Raw genomic sequence first — 17,140 nt, 5'->3', positions numbered from 1 at the left:
ACTAGGAGGAGCAATCAAGAGGAGTGTCTTTTGTTTGAATTTCTGAAGGTGTCAGGAGGTTTAGGAATATTTGTGATAAGTCTTTTGTTTTGTGAAGGCTAGAAGTGGGTATGCAATGCTGTGTGAAAAGTGTTGAGCGTTGCTCTTTTAAAATCTTTTAAAATCATCAGCACATTTCTTAACAGGAGCAACTGCTGGTCTTTCATATGTTGCTGAATATTCAGCGGCACTTAGTGGTTCCTTTTTATTGTTGTTGAAAAAGTAATAATGTTTTAAAGACTTTGCTACACTTGGACACCTAGAATAAAGATTGCTTTGATTATTGTTATACAGTGAAATTGGAGGCAATGCCAAGATGGCCACAGAATTAAGTGAGACCAGATTTTACCCTACTGTTTGGAACAGATAGTTTCTTTACAAAGACACCATTTTTAACCATTAACCATTTTCTAAAGCACTCAGCACTCCTTGTACAGTGAAAATTTTGAGAGTAAAAGAATTAGCAGATAGAATCTTTACTTTTTGACATTTTTAACTGAAGTGTTAAAGTTTATTTTTTCATAACTCTTCAGGTTAGACAGGAAAGAGTCAACCAAAAATGGATGAAAAATTCAGGTTCCATTTTGCAAGGGATCTGAAATATAGGCTAGTGCAAAGTTTACACGTTTTTAGGGTATTTTATAGGTTATTTTTTTTCTGACATAATTTTGATTACTCGATTAGGTTTGGACAACATGACTCTTTCTGATGATTCCGGGATAGTATTTTCAAAAAATATGCCATTAAGTCTGTAACTGCTACGTGTACACTTTCCTGTGATTTCAGGGATGTAACTGAGAAGTCTATGTCTGACTTCCCTAGCTTTAATTTTCTGACAGGTGAAAATAAAGACACTAACTACAAAACTGCTCTTTAGAAGCTTTCACAGACAAACTATTCTTGTCTGTTAATTTCAACATATCCTGTCAGGGACCTTGACCATTCTATGCATAGGTTAATCAGTGAGTGAAATTATTAAATATGTTAATAAAAAGTCCAAATATTGGACTTTCGGACTGTAGATATTATCAAAATTTGTACTGTCTTGCACCTCCCAAAGTTACATTTTTCTCTTTGAATACAGAATTGTCTTTACCTATTTAGCATTTGCTGTGGCTTGGAAGCAAAGACCTCAGCTGAAAGCTTGGATATCTGACCTTTGACTTTTGAGTTGGACTGCATAAAAATAACTGTTGAGCTGTTATAATCTATATTTCATTACCAAAGTTCTTTAGTTTGTTGGTGTTGTTTTAACTTAAAGTACATCAAGGAAATTCTTTAAACTCTTTCTGAATACACATACAGAATTAACAGGGAAGGAGATTTAAGTCACTGAAGTGATCATTGTTATCTTTCATCATTGCCGTTTTTATTATGATTATTATTTTGTTATCAATATTCTGAGATGGTGATTCATGCTTTGGAACAGTGAGTTTTATAACATATTTGTGACTAATGACTAAATAGTAAAGACTACATTTTCTTTCCCTCTGTTTCTCCTTAAGACATTCTGTTTTCTGTTCATTTTTTTTAAATGTATTGGTCTTTGAAATGATTCTTAGGATACTGAGGACCATCATATTCATGAGATTTATCAGATCTCCACATAAATGGAGCTAAGGTAATGTGATAAAAGTAATTCTGTACTTGTTTTTTTCACAAGCAGTGAGTGCACTCAGACATATGTGGAAACCTGAAACGGATGAATGGAGGAGCATGAGTGATAGAGGTAGAAATTATGTATACGGGGTATATAGATTAAGTCTGTTGAGTATCATGTTCCTGTGACAGTAGATGCATAAAATATCAATATGAACAAATTTTCAGTTTCTAAGCTTCATGTATGTTTTAGGGTATAGTGTATGAATGCAGAAGCTTCTTTGTTGACCATTCTGTATTTAACTAATATAGTCAAAGTCCTACAAGGTTATTTTATTTTATTTTTTTTTTTCTTATCTGAGATGGCAAACAAAGTGTCAGAACTGAAAACTGTAAGAATCACAGTTATTACAGATTTCAGGTCACATAATGGTTTTGGCTGTATTCGTGGCCAACTGTTGAATATGTTGAAATGTTATAAAAATGATAAACATTAAATCTGTGCTACAATTTAGTAAATACCTCTTTAGTTTCATGATAGTACTTGTAAATCTGGATAATATTTTGATTGCTATTTTCAATGCAATCTTTTTTCACCACTTCAGATCTGTGCTCATAGACCTGTTAATGAAACAGTCTGTAATCAAGTGCTTCTTTTTTATTTTGAGCATAATTATATTGTATTTTAGTTACTGCTCTGGAAAGTTCTCATATTTGCAAGTCAGTTTCCAGAAGAATAGATTCATGTCTAAATGAGTTTGTATTAGAAGCTTCTACTAGTTTAAAAGAATTTTATTACAGTTGTGTCTCTAGTAGCTATTTTTTGTAAGACTTTGAAATGCTTTTGTCTTATCAAGTGCCATTCTCTGCAATCCTTTAAGCCATTTGAAATGGAGCATGCGGTTTAGATCAGCTAAGATGAATTTCCTTAGATCATTCAGTGTTCCTGTGAATCTTAAAATATTATGCACTCTGCCTTTTGTGGTTCTTTCACCATTTTTTTTCTCAAGATTATCAGAACAGAAGTAATTGCTTCCATCCATTCTTAAAGATGTTGGAGTTCAAATACTGAAGCAGTTCAAAAGGGAATTTATGTATGCACATGTATAATCATTAACGCCAAAATATTCCCCTTAAAAGTTTAGAGAGAAGCTCCAAATATTTTCCTGCATGTTAATTCAGATCATTGGAAATGCAAAATAAAATAGTACAATTCCTTTTCCAAGGTAAAAATCATTTTCCCTAATAAGGTTCTGAACTATGAAAAATTTTAATCAATAATTTCTAGAACATCTACTGCACTTTTTTTGTACAAATATTGGCTTTAATATCTCTCTTCTGCTTTATGCTTTTTTCCACATTATAGCAGTATGCTAAAATCACTATAACTCTTCCTTTATAGAGGCTGGCTTATTTAGGGCAAGTTGTATATAGCTGCGTGTTATACTTGATTATACAGTTTAGCATGTAGGAAAGTCACCTTAGTGTAATATTCGCTTTGAAGGTACAGTAATGGCATAAACTGTATTTCTAAATACTTCTACAAACTATTTCCATATTTCAAATTCCATTAGTTCAGTTTTCTAATATTGTTTCTGTGTATGCATCTTGTCATAGACAACAACCTATGTGTGACTTTTTCAGTAACTTTAAAAAGCTAGCTCAGTTCTCTTGCTCGGGGAATTTCATAATTCTCTAATTATTCATTATTCTCTATTCTACACAGTTTCTTTGGAGATGATATTCCTTTTAAGAAACTGGTGAAATGACTTTGAAGATGAAACTACAAACAGGGCACTGGATGTTTTGCATTCATGAAAAGCACTGATACTCACTTGTGAGTGAAAAAGTCAGGAATTAAATGTTGAGGCCTTTGCACAACCTTAGACCTTTAATGCCAGGAGAAATATTTATATATGTGTGTGTGTGTGTAAAATAATCTGTCTGCATAGTACAGAGCTGGAATTTCTGCTTCAGGTTGCTTCAAATACTTTAGAAGAAAAATCAACCTTTTTCTCAATTTTAAAGTAATAGGGATTCTTCAACATCCCACTCTGTCTAGTTTCTACCATATCTTTTTTTCATTTGTTTGTTTTCTTCCACATTTGCTTACTACATGCTTATTAACTGCTTACATTATTAAAATTCTGTTTCCTGTGTAAGTACTTTCAGATCTTCACTCCTGCTCTTTGATAAGTTAAATAATTTCAGCTCATTAAATCTTTCACTGCTTATTTTTTCCCAGTCCTTCCTTCTTTGAGATGCTCATCATGAATAACATTTATTTTGCCCTTATTTGTACTTGCACAGCCTATTTGTTTTTGGTAAGCTACGGTTTTGTTTAGGAGAACTGTGTAGAAGTAACAAACAAAAATTTGGCTCAGCAAACAACTTAGTTAAAAATCCTGTTGCTGCTCAAACATGGGTAGAAATCTTGCAAAATAGGTGATGTTTTCCTGGGTTAGCAGAAGGAAAGAGTGGCGAAAACAGAACTATCAGGTGAGCAAACATTTGTGTTAATACTCCCAGAAACCATGCCTTTTCAGTAAGAAGATGATATTTTTCAAGTTATTGCTCTGAGGAAGACTATGGTTTTAAAGTCTTTATTCAGGCAGGGAGCTTTTAAAATATTGTGTACTATGTGGAGAGACTTGGCGGATTTCTCTTCTTCCAAAAAGTTGGGTCCAATGACATGAGAGTAATTATAAGAATGGCACTTTTAATGAAAATCTATTTTAGGAGTATTTTGAGTAGTTCCTGTTTCCAGAGTAAAAAGGGAGGTACTGACAGAGTAAAAAGGGAGGACTGGAGGTACCTACATGAAGTTCAGTCAATGTTAGGCTTGCCTAGTGTGATCCTTTAACTATATATAGTACACTCATGCTTTAAGGTACAGTATCTTGTGACTTTTCAGGATCAGACACTATTAAAGACAGCTGTTCAAAAGGAAAAAAAAAAACAAACAAAAACCACCTCAATCTTTAGTCTAGTAGCTAAGAGATCTACTAAGTGTTAAACAGTGTGAGATAAAATACATGATTAAGAACAATCATAGTAATCCGGCAACTAATCAAGATTGTTGAATCAAGCTCAAGAAACAGTCCAATAATAGAACATTTTCTGAAATTAATGAGAAAAAGGTAAGAAAACATCTGACTAACCCATAACATTCTCAAATAACAAAACAGATATAGCCTGTAAACAAATTACAGGAAAGGTCAGGCATAGACTAAGCAAAATGTTTATGTGATTTAGATATGTTTATGATGACATATTTATCTTAAAATATATTCATATTATATCTTAATATTTGTAACTTTTATAGTGGATTAAATAATAAAAATTATCATTAACTTTCTGTTTTGTTTATATGGGTTCACCCCAGTATTTAGTATTTTTTGACATGTTGGCTTTTATTAAGAACAATGGAGACTCTTGTGACATTTCTGAGATGTAGGAGCTAACAGGAAAAGGATTATAACAGTAAAACAGTCAGATTTGTATCTCTGAGTTTTGGTCCATTAATAGTGTCATTTGAGAGGGGCTGTTTATTCATCTGTATGTAGAGTCTGAGCTAGCTAATAGCAACTATAAAGGTAACAGTTTTCAAATGGAAAACTCAAATTTTCAAATCTTTCAATTTTTTTTTTTTTGTGTGTGTGTGTGTTTATGCTATTTTCGTGTGAACAAGAAATTTCCTCCTTCATTCCATGTTATTTGTGAAATATAAATCTGGGCTGTTCGTTTATTCTGGAATAACTTAACTCAATTTGCTTAATATTTGCTTTTCACTACCTTGAGTTGTACTACCATGTTGCTTTTTGATAGCATATCTGTTGATGAACAGCAGCAAACTGTGTAGGAAAATAGTGTTCTCAGCCCAGGTAGCTGTTTAAGCTCTTGTTGTGCAGGTCTTATCCCTGATAAAACATAATTGTTACTGATTCACTTACTGAGTGTCCTAGCAGAGTTAATAGTTATTAGAGTCAGTTCTGCACTTTGGAGGAATGACGTATTGAGATTCTCAGTGGGGTTTCTAGAAGAGCTGTAGTTCCAGGTTCAGTCTTGAAATGGACACAGTTATTTGAATAAAAGCAATCTAAACAGGGTAGTAGAAAACAGGATACAGCTTATGCTTTATTTTATTTTATTTTATTTTATTTTATTTTATTTTATTTTATTTTATTTTATTTTATTTTAATCAACTGAAAGCTTTAAGCTCAAGGCAAGATTCTTGAAATTGTTTTTTGGGGGACAAAACAAGCCATTTTTTGAGACACCTTTATAATCTATCTGATGCATAGTTTAAAAAAAAAAAAAAAGTTAAGAAAGAATTTGGGGGTTTTGAGGAAAGTTTCTTTGAAGTCTGGGTCTTGTAATTACCTGAAGAGCCAGTTCACCTGTAGATAATGGGAGAAGTGAGTCAGATGCAGGACAAGTCTGCTTTCCCACTCTTGAAAAACATGAAAGTTTGTGGTCCTTCTGAAAATTAGATTTTTGTATTTCATGCTTCTAGTTTCATGAGAAGAATGTGCACTGGGGGAGCAAGAATTATAGATCAAGAATTAATGATAAATTGAAAAAAAAAAAAAGCCACTGTTAGGGCATGTTTTTGTAGCAGAAGGTAAGTGTTTGTTTTGCTGGTTTTATTCTAACCAGCATGTGTAAGAAGAGCAGTGAAGATCTGGCAGTGTGGTCTAGCAGCTAGAGTAGTGTCCCTTTAAAAGCCTGCACCAGGCATTACAGTTTCCAGTTCCTGATGAAGGCAGTGCAGCAGTGTCTTCACTAATATTCTCACCTATGCTAGCTAAATTAAAAGTGAGATGAGTGCCCTGATATAACCACATTTTCATTTTATGTAGATGAAGACAGGCTGCAACACATTTCTGCTAGACAAGGTTAAGAACTCTCTGCTGTCCCTGAACAACAATGTTCTAATTAAACAAGAGCATGGTAAGCAGGTTGTTTCCTTGCTCAGACCAACTGAAAATGAATCCTTTTTAATTTTTTTTTTCTTTCCCCTTTTGGAAGGATTTATTTCCAGGCAGACAAGTCATCTAAGTGTCTTGCTACATGGCACAAATTCAAGTTACCTATGTGGAGGAAAGGTTGGCAGTGCATGCCTTGAGATGGAAGGAAGAGAGAATGTTGTAAATGTGGCCTCAACACACAAAAGCTTAAGCTCAGGTTAGAGCACTTTTAGTCACTATATTTCAGTTATGTTTCAGCTTTTTTTTTGCTTTTTTTTTTTTTTTTTGTATAAAAGGGTGGGTGGGGAGGAGTAAAAGAGTTAGTAGAACAGCAGTGCTGAACTTATTCTCTTATATCTAATGAAAGCATAACTTCTGCTGCAATGAATTAGTCAGAAATGAAGAGGTAGCTGATAATAGATCTTTAGACAACATGGGAAAATATCAGTTGAGAAAATCAAGTAAACTAGGCATATGAGGTTCCAATTTTCAGATAGCTAACATGGAAAAGTAGGCTAGGTAATTGGTATTTATCCTTTAACCCACAGCTTCTGTAATTTGCTATATAAAGAAAGATAGGTTGCAGTAGTAAAAAACAAACAAACAAACACCAGAGGCAATGATTACCAGTTATTTCTCATTTCAATAATGGCAAAGTTTCAACATAACTCAAACCAACATATTAAGGTGCAGTAGGATCATGTGATGAAGCAAGCTACTTTAAGACATATATGAAATGTATTAAAGAACCTTCCAAAATGCAGAAGGTTTCACGTGTTTTGAGAATGCCAGTTTTGAAGCATGTCAGGAGTTGATAGCTCCAGGAGCACTATAATTTTGTGTCTCTCATTTAACACATTGTGGATTTCTGCATCACTCTTTGCTTTTCCTTAATAGGGAATCAAGCCATGAGAAGACACTGATCGTGACCTATATTTCCTAGAACGTGTTTTTCCTCATTAAGCTGGTATTTGTAGAATGTGCAGAATGTTATATTGTGTAGAACAACGCTGTTAGCATTTTTAGATAGCTGTTCATACAACACATTCCCTTATTCGCTCCCACAGTTCACTCATGTACTAAAATATTTACCCACAGTTACTTGGCTGGAACAATAGCTGGAAGGACAGCTCAGATTGTATACTCACAAGTGGAAGGTGCTTCAGTGGCTTCCAGGCTCCGAGTTGTGTTCTGTCAGGTGTATATTTAGTTTTGTAGTCTTTCCCTGTGTATAGCAACTGCCAGACCCATGGCTGTAGGCCAAATAGAAAGAGCCCGTTGTTGATGCCAGTGGCTTTTGCTTGGTGATGCTGGTTAGCCAGACAGAAACCGCAGCTTCTTGGTGTCCTAAGTGTGTAAGATTTTCTGGATTCAGCAGGCCCACCAGTCTCTGGAGCTTGTGAACCTAATGTGTTATATTCTTTCAGCACGTATTTTTCCACTCTTTGGCTTGTTATTTTCTGTTAAGTACCTTTCCATCCAAAAATATAGATACTTCCAGAATGCAGTCGTACAGGCTCATGTAGAAAAAAACTTTTCTAACATCTAGTTTACCTGATGGTTAAAAGTAAAAGGAGACAGAATATATTTTACACTTGTTCCTTTAAGTATACAAATTACTCTAAAATAGCATATTTTAGAGTAGCATAGCAATATCACTAATTTTGTTTTATTTTTGTAAAATATTATTAACAGAAAGATGATGCAATGATGGATAATAATGATTAATTTCATGAATTATAGTTATGGAAAATAGATAGGCAGTCTGATTTATAAAACATGCCATTATCTATTCTCATGTTTTGATTTCAGTTTCCAGTCAGTTGTGTTCTCCATGTCAGGAAAACTTTTTTTTCCAGATATTATTTTCAGAAATGAATTAGGACAGTGGCTCCATGTTACTGTTCACCTGGCAGCTATGTAATAGATTCCTTTCCCTATTCCCGCCAATGGTTCTGTCCTATGAGTTGCATTGATTTAATTATTTCTTTAGCTGTCTAAACTGTTTCTGTGAAATGATCATATTAAAAAAAAAATGTGTTTTTTGTTTGTTTGTTTTTGTTTTATTTTCATTTCATGCATTTTATTTTGGAATGTGGCCAACAAATAGTTGAACTAACATGATTTATAGCAAGGGACAGGAACCTTCAGAATAGTGAGAACTGGAGTTGAGTGGAAGAAATGATAGAGAAATAAACAGAAAACCTCTTATATTTGATCTGCTACTGACAGAATAATGACATGTAACAACAGCTTAAATGTCTAAAATACCTCAGAAGGTGTGCAGAACAAATGTTTATGACATGCTTTCTTATTCTTCACCTACAGAGTAATACAAATTTGTGGTTACATTGATGTTTATCGTTCTGAGGTGGCAGGCATCAGGTGGAGACTGAAAATCTTAACAGCTCCTAATATTTTAAACATTTGTGATAATGAGTGAGAAAGAATTAAATGTGCTGTAGTTAAAAAAAAATACTTTATGGAAAAACTCACAGAGTCCCTTTTTCTTTCAGCTGCTGAATGTCACATTCACCATCCATTCATATTGAAAATATGGGTATATTTGTCCAAATAAAAATGTTACTTTCAAAGCACGGTTAAATAAAAATTTATGATTAATTTTATTGTATGGTACGGTAAAAGTCCAGGGTTAAGTATCTGAAGGAATATCTGTAAGTTACATGGGGAAGATCTTCCTGTCACTTGGTTTAGATCAACAAGGTAAATTACTTGAATGTAGGGAAGTTACTTTCAAGTAAGCTAACATATCATTTTAATGCACTGGCTACACCAAATTAACTTGCTGTTTGGAACTGTAGGACATGACTGAATTGCATAAACACAGGCATCTAGATGCATTTGAAAGCCCTAGGGTTTGTCTTTTTTAGGGCTGCCATTCAGAGGAGTGCAAGTCTTTTGGAGGTCCTTTGTCAAGTCTGCCAGCCTGTCTTGTATACTCTAGGGCATCACAGATAGCACTAGGCTCCTATATTCAGACAGCTGATCAAACTTCTAGGAAAGAATTCAACGCTGGATTCCGACACCTAGATTTAGTCAATGGTGGTTTAGTCAATACAGTCAAAGGAAGCCACATTATTCCAAAGTAGACACCTACATTTGCTCAGCTGAATGGCTTTCTAGACTTCTTTGATTGTATTGACAAGACCTCCTTTGACAATAAAGGAAGCTTAGATAACTGACATCTGATTTTAGATACTCCCCCTTAACATACAGTATATGTGAAGCAGCTTAATATACTTTTAAAGCAGCATGATTGGGAGTGAATTTGTCCTTTAACCTCAGATCTGTAAATTTTTATTTTATTTTATTTTATTTTATTTTTTAATGTAAACTACACTACCTTTATAGTCAAATAGAAGGGGATGGGCAGCTCCAGAAAAGCTATTAGCATTTTTTTAAACCATATGGTAGTCAAGGTGAATCACTTTCTAGAGGTACCAGTCTATTCCTTTGCCTGTAGGAAGAGTCTTGATCACTAGTTTAGATTTAGACAGCTACTAGGTGCTTTAAGTTAGGGGCAAATAATCTTAGATTAAATGAGTCACAATTTATTTGTCTAAACATAGACATAAAGTGCCACTTCAGATGTTCCAGTGTGTAAGAACATCCAATGTTAGACACCTGTAAAGTTCTGGCAGATATGACAAGCAACTTTCAGATGGTTTCTTCTTAGAAGCCATCAGGGTACCTCAAAGAGACTAAAATAACTTCAGATGCCTGTTCAGGCAACTGAATCCAATCTTCCATGCCTGTATGCGGATTTATCCAAAATATGAAATGCATTGAAATGCATGCTCTTTTTTATTTTATTTATTTATTTATTTATTTTTGAAATAGCTTCCCTGGACAGGTACATCTATATATAATTTATTCTGATTTAAAATACAATTTTGTCTATATTGCCCCTGTAATTGAAATGCTTTGAAAGCATTGTTTTGACTATATAAAAGTCATTTCTCCATCATTGAAATTACTGGTCATAAGTAGAGTGGAACACAGCATCTATTTAACAGCATGCAGCCACGTTTGGAGGTACAAGGAATAATATGTATACATTTATGTATGTATGTATGTATTTATTTAATCCAGAACACACTGGGTAGGAAATTTTGGATGAACATAATATAATTTGCCCATTATTATCAGACCAGGCTGTTGGGATTGACATTCAGGCTTTAGTGACAAGTGCTCTAAGACAAAAACATATACTTTCAGTGAAGTCTGAGATGGTGATTAATCTTATAGATTTTTTTTTTAAAATTATTTGTGTATAAAATATTTTTGTTAATGTTTTGCATGTGGAAGAGAATCAATATATTTTTATTGTAATTACTTTTTGTTTTGTTTTTAATTAGTGGCAAATAAAGTAAAGAGTGCCTAAGATGTGAAATTATTCCTGGCTTTCCTATTCTGTTCTTTCACTGTCCTTCTAAAGTAGGATTCATTAGTAACTATTCATGACTGCAGATTGGCAATGCTTTTTGTAGTTTGTGGAGCGAATGAATAATCCTCTCCCTGTCCTTCCCTGATAAACTGTGATGTGAAGAGCCTAGTTAGAAACAGTTCAATGTATGTGTATTTATATTATCAGCTCCTACTGATTCTTATGTTACAATCATAGAAATATGAACTTTCTTTGCAACCACATTTTCTGTATTTATCAGATATTTTGCTTCCTAACCCCTCCTTTATCTAATGCCTTTGCTGGTTCACATCGGTTTTCAGCCTTCACTTTTCACTGAGACTTCCTTGTTACCAAAAAGAGCACTACTTGGAAACATGGAGTAAGTATGTATTACTTAGAATAAACTGGAAGAATGTTTGAGAAATGTGTGGACTGCCAAACTAACTTTGTCCTAAGGGACTTATAACCATTTTAATTGATTTTTTTTCCTGAGATTTTGTTCATCTTATTAAACAAGTCCTTAGAGGAGTGAAACAGTAGGTTACCTCCTTGAGAGCAAAGGACAGCCTGGCTTATTTGCTACAGTTATCAATTTGTCCTTATCTTCATGAAATGAAATACTTTTTTTTTTTTTAATCCTTCTGAAACAGCTGATGATAATGAATAAAACAATAAAGAAGACTTGGTGTTAACCTCCAGCCTAAGTCTATTTAATTTTTAAATATCGTGTACAATTGTGTGTAGTTGCACGTTATTTGTTTCTCCTAAACCATATATTTATCAGGTGAAAAAAACTGTCATGCACAAGTGACTGAAATGCTCTGTTTTGTTTTGGCTTTATGATAATATTGAACAGTTAAATTCTCAGTGAAAAAAAAAAAGTTTAGCTATAGTCTATCATAGGAAAAAAGTCTGTTGAAATTTTGTGCATAATTCAATTTATTACATTTATACATAGCTTTCTAATATTATTACAAGTGATAGTCACCTAATTTGTACTTCTATTGAAAATTGGTTTGAAATGCTATTAACTTGAATAGGGAAATTTAGGACACAGTGCTATGTAGATCAGCCAGACTATGTGGATCTATGTGGAGCTCTAAAAGAGAATCCTGCAACATCTAATTCAATATAGTTTTTGCCATTTTAACATTTCAAGTTCTAATTATGACTAAATTGAAACTTCTGTTATGGATAGTTACTGAAAGGGTTGTTAGACACTGGAACAGGCTTCCCAGGGAAGTGGTGGAGTCACCATCCCTGGATGTCTTTAAAAGACGTTTAGATGTAGAGCTTAGGGATATGGTTTAGTGGGGACTGTTAGTGTTAGGTCAGAGGTTGGACTCGATGATCTTGAGGTCTCTTCCAACCTAGAAATTCTGTGATTCTGTGTGATCAGAAGAGTATCAGATACTATCCAAAGAGTATTCAGATACTATCCAAAGTAGCAATACCAGGGAATCCAGGCTGCACAGGGTAGGATTTAGACCAGTTTGCTGAATTCCTAGCATAACATGGGCATTATAATGGCTATTATAATCGTAAACTTTCACCTCAGGTTATTCAGAGATGTTCTGTCTAGGGGTCATAACAAAGTCACTGTTCAGCTCTAATTAAATTATCAATGATTAATTTTTGAATGTATAAATTAAATGAATGTTAACATATTTTAGTAAAAACTCAAAAATGAATACATGTTTCAAGCATTTTTTTAAAAATGCTGCACTTTGAAATTTGCAAAGAAGAAGCAGGAAAATATATATATATTTTTAATTATACTGGTAAAAGTATTTGTAGATAGCAACATTAGTAATGCTTTCCATTAGATTGGGTGAAATAGGCATATGTCAGACAACAATTTTCTTCGGATAACTATTTCCTTCATAGAGCAAGTATGTTGAGGGAGGTGAAACTTTCAAAAATATTTTCTCAAAGCAGGTTTACTTACTAAACAAGAAAATTGCATATTTAATTTACCATTTGTGGAAATTACCTTGTTTAGATTTTCTGCTGCAATGGATGTACATTATATGCTTCTTTCTCTCTCTTTTTTTTTTTCTTGCTTAAAAAATATTTTATAGACATTTCTCAAAAAAATGCATTTAATTCACATATGGAATATTTTTAGCTTTACTTATGAGAACTCTTAATGTCTGGATCCAAAATATTTTGTTTCTGAGGTGGGAAAATATATTTGATAAAAAGACATGATGTTTAGTCAGTAGTTTGATAGCTTTAAAATAAAGAGTATTACTTCTGTCATTAAGAGATCCACTTCATTATTTTCCTATTTAGTTGTCTTCTCTGGGTTAGGCATCAGACTAATGAGAATTTTGTAGAGCAGTCCTTTTCTGTCTAAACACCAACCATATAAATGCTTTCAATGGTGTGTGTGTGTGTTAACCCACACAAGAAATGCATGCAGAGATAATACATAGCCTGAAAAATACTTATGTGCTGACAGTTAACCAACAGTGTTGTCACAGCAGGAAGACATCAGTTGAAGAAACAGATAGTGACCTCAAAAAAAAAAAAAAAAAAAAAAAAAAAGGTCTGGTCAGCAGTATGGACAGGGTTTCACAAGATTATAAATCACCCCAGGGTCGCTGTGTTCCCACCATAAAGAGAGCATGGTCGTTTTATTGTAATCTAATAAGTGATGGGAGCAAAGGACAGCTCCAGAGTGTGTGTTTGGAAAAAAAAATCTTGATTACAGTTTCAAAACTATACAGTTTCCCTTGCTATTGAAGTGCAGATTATGGGGGTTAAGGCCATTTTAGGATTGGATTACCTTTTTATAGCTGTATGTTATTCCCTTGTTCATGAATCAGAAAGTACTTAAATTAAACTGAACATTTGGGAGTAATACTAATAGGGAGTGTGGTAGTAGAAAATTAATCACTATTTAGTGTTAGATGGCTAGCCAAGTAAGTCTTTGTTTTCAAGGCTTTTTTTCAGTAATTGAAATACCCACCTTAATGAACTGATGAGAAATTTTATTTGGTAGTTCCTTTTATTTTTCAAAAAGATTGTTGTGTTGACTCATACAAAAGGAAGTCAGTAGGAATGTATTTTTAATGTCTGTTTTAATCCAGTTATTCACACTTTAATTTTGGAGTTTATTCTATACTGGATAAGATTAGGCTGTAGAATTTTTTTTTATTTTTTATTTTTTTGTCTTAGGGTTGCACATTTGATAAATCTTAAGATTTTGGGTATTAACCCTGACATGCATAAATAAGAGACAGAAAAGAGATTTCTTTTCTTCCCCTTCCAACTTTCTCCACTTTAATCCTCAGATTCTTTTCATGTTTTTGGGGTAGCACTTCTATCTCTATTTATTTACTTTTTCTCAATAAACTTATTATGTTTGAAGCAAACATATACAAAGTGAGTGGTACCAGAAATTAAGTGGTAAGATTCACGTTCATTCTCAGATTCATGTTCTGAATAAACTGAAAACTGGATGCAGAAGATGGTAAAATGCTTCAGCATTTTTACATTTCAACATTTACCCTGTGTTTATGTCTACATGACTATTTGTTTTCTCAATTCAGGGAAACTATCAGCTAGCAACCTGTTTTGGTACCTACTGCCTAGGTGCTAGCCAACCATTAGGGGCCTCTAAAAGGTGTATTCTGTCCTGCTAAACTCTTGGGAGAAAACAAATAGGAGAAAGAGGCTGAGTAGGCCTTCATATACCTTCTAGACCTTACTCCTCAGACCTGAATAACTTCTGTTCTTCTGTTTCTCTTGATGGCCATATTTAAAAAAAAAAAAAAGCAAACAAACAAAAAACAGGCAGATTTTCTTCCTTGGGTGTTTCTTTCCTTGGTATGCACTAAATTTATGTATGCTTTCTTCCTGAAACCACAAATAGACTTGGGAAAAGAATAGGCCTAGCACGTTAGTAAAATCTATAAAGCAAGAAGGTTCAGGAATTGGCTGTCTCCTCAGACTACTCATTTTCTTCATGACATCAATTTGACTTTCTCATGCTGACATCCAGTTCTGTGTTAAAACAAAAGTCATAATTCTCAGAGTTAGGATTAGGTTTAAAGAAAAATTACAGGCCAACTTCTGTGTCGATACCAAGGAAAAAAATATTTTTAATAAACTTTCTTTTCTGCTAACATTTTGGAAAAACAAACAAACAAAACAAACAAACAAAAATCCCTCAACCTTATTTTAATAATTCATTATAGCATAAGTAACATTGCTGTATTTTTTTCTTAAATTGATGTGGTTTTTTTTTGTTTGTTTTTTTAAATGCTGTTGTATTTCAGAGTGACTATTAATCTATATGAGTTATCATAAAGACAAAATTACACAAATTGTAACTTGTTAATGATATTTGTATTTCAGGTTTTTATTTCCCTTCTCCTGTACGTCAGGATACACAATAGGATCACAGTAACTCCTGAGATGTGCTCTGTCAGATCTGGGCAATTTACCAAATTTTGGCTTCTAGGAAGCAGACTGGTATTATGAGAAGAACTGCAGTGCAGGTGGCTGCTTGCTTCACAATTAATTTTGCATTTCAGATTTACAAACTTGAATGAATGGAAAGGTTTTTTGTTTGTTTGCTTGTTTTGCTATAGCTCACCATCTTCATGTTTTTACAGCTTGTTCAGTGTAGTAGCATTTCCAAAAGACAACAGTATACTAACTGCTTTCTTCATTCAAATACATCAACCAATCGCACAACTGTTCCTGTTTGGGTTCTTGAACAAAACACTTGTTAGTTTCCTTCAGGTTGCACTGGATATTGATGAAGATGAAGATGATGATTTGTACTTAGAATCATAAAGTGAACCTTTGGTCTATTCCGTCTCACTTGTCTGTCATTGTTCCCATGTTATCCCATGATTCTCAACCCATCAGCTGTTAATATAGGCAACTCTCACCCTGTATCTAATAGGACTGACAGAATCTCCTACTGCTTCTATCAGTGTCAGTCCTTTAATTGAAAATGGGGCATGATTGATGGCTTATGCAGGTTCTACTTCCCGTTGGATGGAAAGCTTTGCCTGCTTGACTTTCCCAGCATATTTTTGGTAAAGAGAATAAACTACCAGAGTAATTACTATACCAAACCAAACCAGGTGTAGGTTTGAAGTTTCTGTCTTATATTAGAAACACAAAACTCTTACTGATATTGCAACAAAACATCCCAAAATATAAAGAAAGGGAAACATCATTGTAGACCTAACTTCACTTCTGCTCTATACATCCATTCTCCAATTCTATAACATATTCTCTAAGATCCTGCAAAGTATCAGTCAGGTAAGTTCATTTATTTATTTATTTAAACACAGTTTAGTCCAGAGATTTGCTGTTTTTGCTTGATGGATACATTAAAAAGAACAGTGTATTTCAATCAGGCTATGGTATGGAGAACTGAATTAATCAGAAACAGAGTCTACATAAAAATAGTCTCAGGATTCATGAGATACTGTAGTGGAGAGAAGCATCATCCCATTCTGTTACAGATAACAACAGTGCTAGTTCCCACATAAGTCAAGCTATACTTGTTATTATTAGAAGAAGAGAGTGAGTGAGTTGTTTAACATACAATGTTTTACTACTGGCAAAATTGCTCATGCTCTCAGAGTAAACTACAGAGTGCAAATGCCAGGGTGATTTTTGTTGCTGTTGTTGAAGACATAAGGTAGATTGGCTAAGGTAGAGAAACAAATGTAGTTGCTTTGATTTATCACTTGTGACATTAGTGTGTACTATACTGTTCTCCTGGAAACAAAATGGTTGCACCTGAGGACAGTGATATAAACACTACTTTGATTATTTGAAACAAACCATTAGGCTTTGATGAAAGAACCATTACTTTAGTAGACCTTGTACAGAGAGCATGCTTAGAGATAATGGATGAGCAGCCTACAAATTGCTTGCTTGGAATTTAAAGAAGTCACATGTTTGTTTGAACTTCATGACATAAACAGATATCTAACATGAACAAGACAAGCTAATGGTATACTTACCATTTAGGTGAAAACACACTATTGCAAACTTTACTTTCAATACTTTAAATACTGCATTTTAGTGTGCTGAAAAAAAGTCAACAATTCCCTATGGAGCTGTAATG

At 33.7% G+C, this 17,140-nt stretch overlaps 1 protein-coding gene and 1 long non-coding RNA gene across 8 annotated transcripts in view; both read left to right on the top strand.

Annotated features, from left to right (window-relative positions):
- The window catches only part of DACH1 (dachshund family transcription factor 1), a 368,409-nt gene that overhangs the window by 24,852 nt on the left and 326,417 nt on the right, over positions 1–17,140 (top strand). The gene's annotated exons all lie outside the window — the stretch shown is intronic.
- Positions 443–15,208, top strand: LOC137853527 (uncharacterized). Its single transcript, XR_011094551.1, has 3 exons — positions 443–6,591; positions 6,670–6,825; positions 7,506–15,208. It is a non-coding gene; the product is annotated as an uncharacterized lncRNA (long non-coding RNA).

This window comes from Anas acuta, chromosome 1 (assembly GCF_963932015.1).
Source record: "Anas acuta chromosome 1, bAnaAcu1.1, whole genome shotgun sequence".
Lineage (NCBI taxonomy): Eukaryota > Metazoa > Chordata > Aves > Anseriformes > Anatidae > Anas > Anas acuta.
Note: the sequence above shows the minus strand (reverse complement) of the source record. Positions and strands in the feature narration are given on the sequence as shown.